Source organism: Muntiacus reevesi, chromosome 18 (genome assembly GCF_963930625.1).
Source record: "Muntiacus reevesi chromosome 18, mMunRee1.1, whole genome shotgun sequence".
Classification (NCBI taxonomy): domain Eukaryota; kingdom Metazoa; phylum Chordata; class Mammalia; order Artiodactyla; family Cervidae; genus Muntiacus; species Muntiacus reevesi.
This window is the reverse complement of record NC_089266.1, coordinates 23,446,749-23,459,054: the sequence shown is the minus strand read 5'-3', so window position 1 is coordinate 23,459,054 and position 12,306 is coordinate 23,446,749.

Below are 12,306 nucleotides of genomic sequence, written 5' to 3'. Positions count from 1 at the left end.
AAGCCAGTTTTTCACTATCCTCTTTCACACCTCATCAAGGGGCTCTTTAGTTCCTCTTCACTTTCTGCCATTAGAGTGGTATCATCTGCATATCTGAGGTTGTTAATATTTCTCCCGGCAGTCTTTTTTTTTTTTCCATTTATTTTTATTAGTTGGAGGCTAATTACTTTACAATATTGTAGTGGTTTTTGTCATACATTGACATGAATCAGCCATGGATTTACATGTATTCCCCATCCCGATCCCCCCTCCCACCTCCCTCTCCACCCGATCCCTCTGTGTCTTCCCAGTGCACCAGGCCCAAGTACTTGTCTCATGCATCCAACCTGGGCTGGTGATCTGTTTCACCCTAGACAATATACATGTTTCGATGCTGTTCTCTCAAAACATCCCACCCTCACCTTCTCCCACTCTCCTGGGAGTCTTGATTCAAACTTGTGATTCATCCAGCCCAGTATTTTGTATGATGTACTCTCTATATATTAAATAAACAGGGTGACAATATATAGCCATGATGTAGTCCTTTCACAATTTGGAACCGGTCAGTTGTTCAACATAAGGTTGTAACTGTTGTTGCTTAACCTGCATATAGGTTTCTCAGAGACAGGTAAGGTGGTCTGGTATTCCTATCTTTTTAAGAATCTTTCATAGTTTGTTGTGATCCACAAAGTCAAACGCTTTCACGTAGTCAATAAAGCAGATGTTTTTCTGAAACTCCCTTGCTTTCTCTATGATTCTAGCAAATGTTGGAAATTTGATCTTTGGTTCCTCTGCCTTTTCTAAACCCAGCTTGTACATCTGGAAGTTCTCAGTTCACTTATTGCTGAAGCCTAGCTTGAAGTATTTTGAGTGAAACCTTACTAGCATGAGATGAGCAAAGCTTGTATATTCGGTAGCTTGTACATTCTTTGGCATTGCCCTTCTTTGGGACTGGAATGAAAACTGAGTTTTTCCAACCTTGTGGCCACAGCTGAGTTTTCCAAATTTGCTGACATATTCAGTGCAGCACTTGAACAGCATCATCTTTTAGGATTTGAAATAGCTCAGCTGGAATTCCATCACCTCCACTAGCTTTGTTTGTAGCAATGCTTCCTAAGGCCCACTTGACTTCACATTCCAGGATGCCAGGCTCTAGGTGAGTGACCACACCATCATGGTTATCCTGATCATTAAGACCTCTTTTGTATAGTTCTTCTGTGTATTCTTGCCACCTCTTCTTAATCTCTTCTGCCTCTGTTAGGTCCCTACTGTTTCTGTCCTTTATTGTGCCCATACTTGCATGAAATATTCCCCTGATGTTCCAATTTTCTTGAAGAGATATCTAGTCTTTCTCATTCTACTGTTTTCCTCTTTTTCTTTGCGTTGTTCATTTAAGAAGGACTTCTTATCTCTCCTTGCTATTCTCAGAATCTCTGCATTCAGTTGGGTATTATCTTTTCCTTTTTCCCTTTTTACTTCTCTTCTTTCCTCAGCTATTTGTAAAGCCTCCTCAGACAACCTCTCTGCCTTCTTGAATTTCTTTTTCTTTGGGATGGTTTTGGTCACTGTTTCCTGTATAGTGTTATGAACTTCTGTCCACAGTCCTTGAGGCACTCTATCAGATCTATCCCTTGAATGTATTCATCACCTCCACTGTATAATCATAAAGAATTCAATTTAGGTCATACCTGAATGACCTAGCGGTTTTCCCTACTTTCCTCAATTTAAGCCCGCATTTTGCAATAAGGAGCTCATGATCTGAGCCATGGCTGGTTCCAGGTCTTATTTTCACTGACTGTATAGAGCTTCTCCATTTTTGGCTGCAAAAAATATAATCAGTCTGATTTTGGTATTGACCATTTGGTGATGTCCATGTGTAGAGTCATCTCTTGTGTTATTGGAAGACAGTGTTTTCTATGACCAGTGTGTTCTCTTGGCAAAATTTTGTTAACCTTTGCTCTGCTTCTTTTTGTATTCCAAGGCCAAAAAAATGAAAGTGAAAAGTGATAGTGTTAGTCATTCAGTCATGTCTGATTCACAGAATTCTCCAGGCAAGAATACTGGAGTGGGTAGCCATACCCTTCTGCAAGGGATCTTTCCAAACTAGGGATCAAATCCAGGTCTCCTGCATTGTAGGCAGATTCTTTACTGTCAGAGCCATCAGATAAGCCCCTGAACTACCAAACTTGCCTGTTACTCCAGGTATTTCTTGACTTCCTACTTTTGCATTCCAATCCTTTATGATGAAGAAGACATCTTTTTTTGGTGTTAGTTCTAGAAGATCATGTCGGTCTTCATAGAAGTGGTCTACTTCAGCTTCATTGGCATCAGTGGTTGGGGCATGGACTTGAATTACTGTGATATTGAATGGCTTGCCTCGAAAATGAACCAAGAGCATTCTATCATTTTTGAGATTACACCCAAGTACTGAATTTGGACTTTTTTTGTTGACTATGGGGCTATTCATTTCTTCTAAGGCATTCTTGCCCACAGTAGTAGATATAATGGTCATCTGAATTAAATTCACCCATTCCCATCCACTGTAGTTCACTGATTCCTAAGATGTCAGTGTTCACTCTTGTCATCTCCTGCTTGATCACATCCAATTTATGGACCAATTTAGGTCCAATTCATGGACCTAACATTCCAGGTTCCTATGCAATATTGTTTGTTATAGCATTGGACTTTACTTTCACTACCAGACATATCCACAACTGAGTGTCATTTCTGCTTTGGCCCAGATGCTTCATTCTTTCTGAAGCTATTCATAATTGCCCTCTGTTCTTCCCCAGTAGCACAGTAGACACCTTCTGACTCATCGTCCAGTGTCATATCTTTTTATATTTTCATACTGTTCATGGGGCCTCACAGCAAGAATACTGAAGTGTTTTGCCATTCCCTCCTCCAGTGGACCACATTTTGTCAGAACGCTCCACTATGATCCATCCATGTTAGGGGCCCTGCATGGCATGGCTCATGGCTTGAGTTACACACGCCCCTTCACCAGGACAAGGCTGTGATCCATGAAGGGATCACTGGTGTATTAAATATGTTTAAAATCAGTAGCTTAGATAGTGATCTAGCTGGGGAAGATAATATAATGGATGATAGAAGCAAGATTTATTTATTTATATAAATATTTATTTATTTGGCTGTATGGGACCTCAGTTGTGTCATGCAGGATCTTCCTTTCATCATGCGGGACCTTTCATGGTAGTGCACGGACTGTCTAGTTGTGGGGGGCAGGTTCAGCGGTTAGAAGTGAGATTTAAAATTATCTTAGACTGACAAATATCATATGATACTACTTATATATGAAATCTAAAAAGAAATGATACAAGTGAACTTATTTACAAAACAGAAATAGACTCACAGAAGACAAATTCATGGTTAGCAAAGGCAAAAGGTGGGGAGGGATAAATGAACAGATACAAAGTATTATATGTAAAATAGGGAAGAACAAGGACCTGCACAGAGAGCTATTATACTCAGTATCTTTTAATAACCTATAATGGAAAATAAATATATATATATAACTGAATTACTGTATACCTGAAACCTTGCAAATCAACTATCCTTCAATAAAAAAAGGTTTTAAAATAAACTCATCTTGACAGATTAGAAGAAAATGCCAAAATCAAGAAAATGAAACTTGACTGGGATAAAATAAAACCCCACATTTAGGGGACTTCCCTGGCTGGCTAATGGGTAAGACTTTGAGCTTCCACTGCAGGGGGCATGGGTTTTATCCCTGATAAAGGAACTAAGATCCTGCATGCTGGGTGGTGCAGCCAAGAAAAATCAATTGTATAGGAAGGAGTGGGGCTGCCTTGACAGCATTTTATGTGAAAAAGATTTAGAATTCACCAAACCCAATGTAGTCACAGTTTCATGAAAAGACACAATGTCAGATTAAAAAAGATAACAGTGTCACTGTGCTTTAAACTGACCAGTTCTGGGTACCTCATGTTTAAAAAGATATTAATGGGGACTTCCCTCAGGGTCTAGTGGCTAAGATTCTGTGCTCCTAATGTAGGGGGCCCAGGTTCAGCTCCTAGTTGGGGAACTAGATCCCACCTGCCACAAGTAAGAGTTCAAATACCACAACTCAAGATCCTGCATGCCACAATGAAGATCAAAGATCTTGTGTGCCGCAACTAAGACCTGGCACAGCCTAAATAAATAAATAAATGAATGAATATTAAAAAAAAAAGAAAGAAAGAACGTCACTGATGAACCAGTGTATGTCCAGGGAGAGATCAGGTTGAAAAAGGATCTAGTAACTTCCCAAGTAAGGAAGAATTTGATGGAGTTTAAAGATATTAGATATCGGGAAGAGAAGAGCAAGGTAGATAAATAATAATTGTCCTCAAATAACCGGCTTTTTTCAAGCACAGGCTAACAACATGAAATTGCAAATCATCCTACTATCTTGATTTATAAAAATGCAACTTCATTTGGTTCAACCTAATAGAAGGCGATGTCGGCTCCCTTTGCTATGCTGCAGGAGCTAAATGAGAATCAATGGTTGAACAAGGGAAGCAATTACATCAATATAGGAAGGAATTTGTCACAATCAGATGCTCAAGAATACAAGGAGGTGCTTCACAAAATTCTCGGTTCTATCTCATTGAAAGAGCGCAGGCAGAGCTGTCTGTTAGGAATATTAAGCATTTCTGTATTTAGTGGGAGACTCTCCATGATCTAGCCTAAGTATCCGACCTCTCTACAGTACAGGGACAACCCACGAGACCACTTTGACAGCAACCCCGGCCATCCTTGTGTTGTCTTACACTGCTGTGACTTCGTGCATGTCAGTCCCCTTGCCTCGAATTGCACATCTTCTTACTATGGATCCTGCAAATTCTTACTCATTTCTCCAGACACTACCCAAGCGCGGCCCCACCTGAACTCTAAATGATGTGTCATACTCTTATTTATTTATTTTTGGTCACGCTGGGTCTTCGCTGCTGCACACAGGCTTTCTTTAGTTGTAGTGAGCTGGGCTACTTTTCGTTGGCCTGCACAGACTTCTCACTCTGGTGGCTTCTCTTGTTGTGGGGTACATGCTCTAGGTGCATGGGCTTCAGCAGTTGTGACACGTGGACTTTTATTTGCTTGAGGCATGTGGAATCTTCCTGAACCAGGACTCGAACCCACGTCCTCTGCACTGGCAGGTGGATTCCTAGCCACTGTGCAACCAGGGAAGTCCCATACTCTCTTTTATACCCTCTACCCTGTGCTTCCTTCTGCAGCGGGACTTAATCTTCTTTTGCAATGTTTTTGTGTACTTCTCTTTTTCCTACTAAATGCGAGCCGCTTGTGGATCAGAAATGTCTCTTTCATTTTCCATATTCCCAGTGATCAGAGCAGTATCTATGGTAACTCAATAAATATTCATGAAATGAATGAGATTAGATGTTTTGATTTTATATATAAAAAATAAAAAATTATCATACATATGCATTTTGAATCACATGTTAATCAAAACTAGTGTCCTTACATGTGATACACATTGGTATTTTCTATTTTTTTCATTTTAAAAAACAGAATTATTCTAGCTTCCAAAATTAACTTGGGTTCTCAGCCTTACACTGAAACACACTGAACTACAGGGTCATGAGGCAGGGATCTGAATGGAAGATCTGAGAACTTGATAAGAGCTATGGGCCTTCTTGCCAGAAAGATGCATATATGCACTAAATTAGCATTCAATTTCAGAGGCTCTCTGAACCCACTGAAGTCCTTCCATACATCACAGGTTGTGAGAAAGTTCCTTCTAACACTTCAATCTTATTTTTGTGAGACGCATTAAGAAGTAGTCTAGGAATATTTTAAGAGTCACCCATAGGGAAAGCACAAAACTGGAAGGGAAGTACATAAAGAACAAAGAATAGAGGGAAAATTCTGAGATGGGATAGGCAAGACAGATAAAAAATGTGAAAAGTTAAAGGAATGGGGAACAGAATAAATCCTGGCTAAGGGTTAGGAGGAATGGGAAGGCAGGAGCTGCCGGGTCAGGGTTTCAGGCCTGCAGAATCTGATATTCTTTCCAGACAATGAAACTTGGGGTTCCAGCCCTGTAGCTTTCATCTTCCCTCCCGAGGGTTCATTATTCCTTCCTCCCCTATTTTAGGCAGACCTTATGGAAACTCTGAAATTCTTTTTCTCTTTTCTTCCAGATGGGAAGCTCTGGCAGAAAGAATGTTCTGGCCTGTGTGCAACGACTCCATTCTCTCTGCCAAAGGATAAAGCGAAAATCTGCTTTCTTGGAAACCAGCTCCTGTCTTCAGGAAGCATGACCCTAGTGAGGGAGTGACTGGGACCTTTGCGTAAAGGGGAGGTAAGGAAATAATCGTCATCACCCACTAGCACGGTGGCACACGAGGACAGTAATACGTGAACACCAACGAATGATTTAAAAATGGAATCTCCTGTCTCCAAGATCTCAGCTCACACAGACAACTTACTACATTGGTCTTTGAATCTTAAATAACTCCGAAGTGTTTTCAACAGTCTGCTGCGGAGGAAACAGACATACAACTTGCATTTCCACAGGACAAACAGTGAGAGGGACCTGTATGAGGTCTAGAAGCAGAATACAATTGACTTCCTATTAAGCTCTCAGGAACCTTGGAGATTTTAAGAACTTCTGTGAGGGTCTAAAAAACCTGGAACATTACACTAGTCCAAAAGTAGCTAGACTGAGGCAAAGAGAATGGAATTTGGGGTGGGGTTAGGAGACCTGAGTTAGTCCCTACATAGAATCCTGACTCACTGTGTGATAACAGCCAGTCACTTCCTGGCTCAGTGTTCCAGTCCCCGTCCACCTCGTCCACCCTTATCCCAGCCCCTTCCCCTTCCCAAGAAAAATAAAATCATAATTTTATTCTCTCTGGAGAAAGTTACACGTGATTATTTCTGTAAAGCAATCTGGAAAACAGCCGATTTCTCAGGGTGAGATGATTTTGTTCACTTTATAACCAGTGTAACCTCCTGGGTGGTATATAAAGCCATGAGAACGGCAGACTTATTTGTTGTTGGGATCCTCAGATGGGCAGGGAGTTCACAGGTGGTGGCTGGCTTCTGTTTTCTGGGATGATACTGTTGTGTTGTAAAGGCCTCTGGAGAGAGGTTTGGGAGATAACTGGGTAACACCCAACTAGGTCAGGGAATGAGTCAGGGCTCAAGGACTCGATACCAACCTCTCCCTCTCCTGCCAGGAAACCTCTGGGGTGAGAGAGAGATGAGAGAGGAGCCGAGGGGCGGGCCTCACAGCCGCCTGCCCTGGGGCCTCTGGCTTGTGGTTTCACCCTGGTCTGCCCTGCAGCTGTAACGTGTCGGCTGACACGCAAGCCCTGACATGCTCACCCTCCCTCTTTCCCAAACTTCTGCTCAGTCTCAGAAACAGATGGCGCATTCCACCCCAGAAGTGACTACAGGAGAGATGAGAAGGGAAGAACAGAACCAGGTGGAGAGGTGGCTCTGCAGAAAATGCAGGGCAAAATACAAGGACTTTTTGTCAAGGAAGTGAGGAGGAAGTAGAAACTAAACTCACCTCCAAGGAAATCAAGATGAGAAAAAGGCAGAAGAGTGCCATGGCTGGGCTGACACAGAGAACAGAATAGGAACGAGGGCTGAGGCTGAGCAGGACCAAGAAGCACAAGCCCAGAAACCTGTAAGACTCAACAGCAAAATGGCAAAAAGTCACACTTCTTGTTTGGAGGTATACTCGGCTTTCAAAAATTCATCTTTCTTTCCTCAACATCATTCCCTGTTTGTGGCAATTCTGAGGACTCTCTGCTAGTTAAGACACAATTTTATGTACCTACTGTGTACCAGTCACAAGTTTTCATATAGGATTTCAGTACACAACACACACAGCCCTACATGGTAAATTTTCTTATTTAAATTGGTAAATTTTATTATCCCCATTTCACAGATGGGTACACTGGGCCTCAGAAGAGTTAAATAATGTGCCCATAGAATTCTGAAGTAGTGGACCCAGCCAGTTGAATTCCACTATACCAAGCTGCCTTTGATTTGATGTCAAATTAAATCAAAATAATGTCAAGAGTAGAGACTTCTTAAGCCTTCCAGGAGCAGTAAGAAGCAGACCAGGTAAGGAATAATGAATGGAGATCTCTTAATCTCTGAATGTAAGTACTAAAAAAACCCTGTAACTGTTGGGTTTGCACAGGCCTCTTTGTAATCGGAGATGCCAGTGAAACCCTGGTACCCTCTAGTGGAAGTTTCCTGCATTCACACAGCCTCTCTGGCTTTCACTCTGAAGAGCTAGAACTGGAGAGCATCCCCAAAGAATGGCCAGATAGGAGATACATGTTCATATGTCAGAGCCCATAGAGGATAAAGGAAAGAACAAAGACCAGAGGGAAGGTGTGTTGAGCAACTGGTTCACAAGGTCCCTAAAGGGAGTCTTTGTCAGGCCTTTATGCATTATTAATAGGAGCTCAATCTTGGTGGCTCTCTGTCAGTAAAGAATCTGCCTGCAGTTCAGGAGACTGAGTTTGTCCCTGGGTAGGGAAGATCTCCTGGAGAAGGAAATGGCAGAACACTCTAGTATTCTTGCTTGAGAAATCCCACGGAGTGGGCTACAGTCTATGGAGTTGCAAGAGTCGGACATGACTTAGCAACTAAACCACCACCACAGGTTAGGGGCTGTAGGTTTTTAGGACTCTGGAGTGCTATTTTTTTTAATTGGGAAGATTAGTGATCAGTGATGTGAAGTGACTCCCAAGGCCATAAGGAAGTCAATGTCAGCGATGGTGAGACTAGAAACCATGTTTCCTACCTCCCAAACCAGAGTTCTCTCCATTATGTCACACTTTCTGTTTGTTGGGAACCCAGCCTATGAGAACAAGCTCCCAGGCTCCTGAACCTCATGCCCACACTCTGCAGGCACTGCTGGAGCTTCTTCCGCAAGTTCCCAGTGCCAAGATGTCAGATTTATTTCTGTCTCTCTCCTCCTGCAGAGGTAATCCCTGGGAATGGAAGTGGGTTAGAAACAGATTACTCTGATCCAGGGGCTTTGCCTCTCCTCCCTGAACGTGGTGGGTAGGGAGCGGAGAGGGGAAGTCACAAATAGCCTGAAATTCCCTTTCAGGATTATCGCTTGATTTAGCCAGCTGGGGTGAAAGTGGAGCGAGAAGGAGGGAGGGATTAACCTGAGACCTCGCTTGAACAGCGGGATGCATGGGCTTATTTTCTGGCTGAGCCAGGACGAGCAGTATCTCTTCCTAAACATACCTTTAGAAATAGAGTCTGAGGCAGGCAGAAAAAGATAAAAGAGAAAGCCTTTGTCTTCAGCTGCAGGGATGAATGGAAGGATGGATGAGACAGAGCAGCTAGGAGAAGAAAGTCATGCAGCACAGAAATAAGGAATCACTTAGGGGTATGGAAACAATCTACATTTTGATGGTTTTAGCTTTTATAGAAGCTCTTCGCTTCTCCCTAGCAAAAGAGACCTAACACACAGAAGGCTTTCTGAGGATTTCCAATTCATATCCAGGTTATGGGCTCTTTTGCCTTAGGGACACTGCACTGGGGGTGGAATCTGGGACCACTGATATTATCTGTTTCAGCACAAGGAGCAGTTCCACTTACCAGGATCCTGCTAGGCTCCATCTATCCCTTCCACAGCTATGATGGGGCTTGGAAGCAATTACCCTAACTTAGCCAGAGCGGGACATGTATTAACTCATTTACTAAGTTAGTAACAATTCTATGAGTTAGGCACTTAACTACCCCTTTCCTATAGTGAGGAAAAGAGGTGGAACTAAGATGTACACTCAGGCACCATTATATGAAGAGCCTTGTCAACACTCCAAGCGGCGCAAAAGCTCTGCTAACGTTGTAGCTAAAGATCGGTTGAGACCATTTCTTAGAAAGTTAGAAGTCATGGTTTCTATGTCACCTTACCTTGGACAATTCACTTCCTTTGCTCTTCATGCTCTCACCCAAGGGAGGGAAGTACAGTATAAACACATGGCAAGCCTACTGCTCACTTCAATCCAAGTGTCATAGTGTTTACTATAATCAATAAACATATTGTAATCAGATTCTTCCAATTCTCCAGAAGTATTTTCCTTGTTCAAATCAACAGTGCTTCTCCTGGAAAGTAGGTTGGTGTTTAGTCGCTAAGTCGTGTCTGACTCTTTTTGTGACTCCATGAACTGCAGACTGTAGGGCTTCTCTGTCCATGGGATTTTCCTGGCAAGAATATTAGAGTGGGTTGCCATTTCCTTCTCTAGGGAATCTTCCTGACCCGGGGATCAAACCCAAGTCTCCTGCATTGGCAAGCGTATTCTTTACCCACTGAGACAGCACGGAAACCCAGAATGTAGGTCTACCAGGCAGAATTTCAGAAGTTCCAATCTTTGACCTCATCTGCCACTGTGGTGGGGTGGGGGGGATGCAAGCACAGTGTATGTCCCACTGCTCATGGGATATTCCATCCTCTTTGGATCCATTTAGAATAAGACAATGAGTGATCCCAGGAACTCCCTATATTTGGGGAAACACAGAAATCAACTTTGCCCTCTGCCTCATCATAGTTTATCTGGGATTCTACTGATTCGCTTATTTTTTCCCATGATCCACTTAATGAATAAATATTTGAGTGTCTACTATGTGCAAGACTGTTTCTTTGCAAGGCTGAGCCCCTAATCACCTTATTCCTTCCTCTAACTACAAAATGAGTTTCCTTTTCTTGATTTTTCTGAAGTGTGAACTACTATGTTTGTCAAATTAAGAAGTATCCTTTTCATGTTAACATCCCCAGGTAGACAGCTCCCAATTTTCCATGCAGTTAATGAGACAGGAAGATAATATGAATTTTCCAAAGAGCAGCTATAAAACCCACTTACAACTGATCTCAGAATGAATTAAAAGCAATTGACCCCTTATTATTTCATCCAGGTTGATATAAACAAGTTTGTGTTCCCTGATAAACTGACCAGAGGGAAGGCAGAGACAATCTAGGATGTGTTGGCTACCATGTGAGACAAACATAAGACTCAACAGTGAAGCAGATAATCCCATAAAGACTACATCAATGTTCTGCATTAATAACCACTCATCATGGAGTGTGGTTTCCTCATTTTTCAGGAAAACCAGTTAAAAAAAAACAATTCATGTTCTACTTTGGAGAGCATAGAGTAGATAGGACTTCATTAAGAAATAACTATATATATCTCTCTCACTTAAATGCTTAATATATTCTTTAGCATATACATATAACACCTAATTTCATGTCACTATTAATGTGTCATGCTATAGGTTCAAGGCTATGGCTAAGACTTGTGAGAAAATTCTTAGCCTTGAAGACTATATAGGTACTTTCCTGGTGGTCCAGTGGTTAAGACTGTGCTTCTACCACAGACAGCACGAGCTCAATCCCTGGTTGGGGAACTAAAATCCCACAAGCTGCGGTGAAGCCAAAAAGTGTGTGTGTGTGTGTGTGTGTGTGTGTGTGTGTGTGTGTGTGTGTGTGTGTGTGTGTGTGTGTGTGTGTGTGTCTACACAGTATACTCAAAAAGTCAAGATTTAAGACATCAGATCTCCAAATCCAAAAGTAATCTCCCTTTCCTTTGACAGTCCTTAGCATTTTACTTGGACCTTTGTAGCAATTCTAGCCTGTACAGCTCATAGATCCCAACTCATTGCAAAATACCATAGGTAAGTGTTCAATAAACATTAATTGGCAGAATGAGATAAAAACCTAAGGGTAAGTATGAAAAGTGCTTATCATTCACCTATGGTTACAGTACTGGATTTTCCAGGATGATCCCATCAACATGAATCCTTTAACCACTTAATGTTAAGAAATACAGGACAGTAGTCGGTCCATGGGTTCTGGAGTTAGACTGCTTGAATTCAAATCGCAGTTCTGCCAATTATCAGCCGTGTGACCTTAAATAAATTACATACTTAATTTCGAGGCGGCGCATCTTTTTATTATATACAAGAATATTACTCTTGTTTGTGATGAGGATTGTGTTAAAATATATATAATACTCGGGAAATTGCCTGGCATCTGGTAAACGATTTCTAAGTATAAGCCATTTTTTTTTGTTAATAAAACCTGTGCCTCTGTCCCCAAATGGCAGACAAATGCTTTTGTTAGTCCATGCGTCTTTTGCTTCAATAAACAGAGTTGTCATTAATTTCCTTAATTCGACAGAATATTCTTCTCACAGTATAGACTGGGAAAATCAGAGCTCCGGCTAAGGTTACTAACCATATGGGATATAGAAATAGAAGCTAGACATTTTTGTCCTTCCTAAGATCCAAGTAGGCACTGAAGAA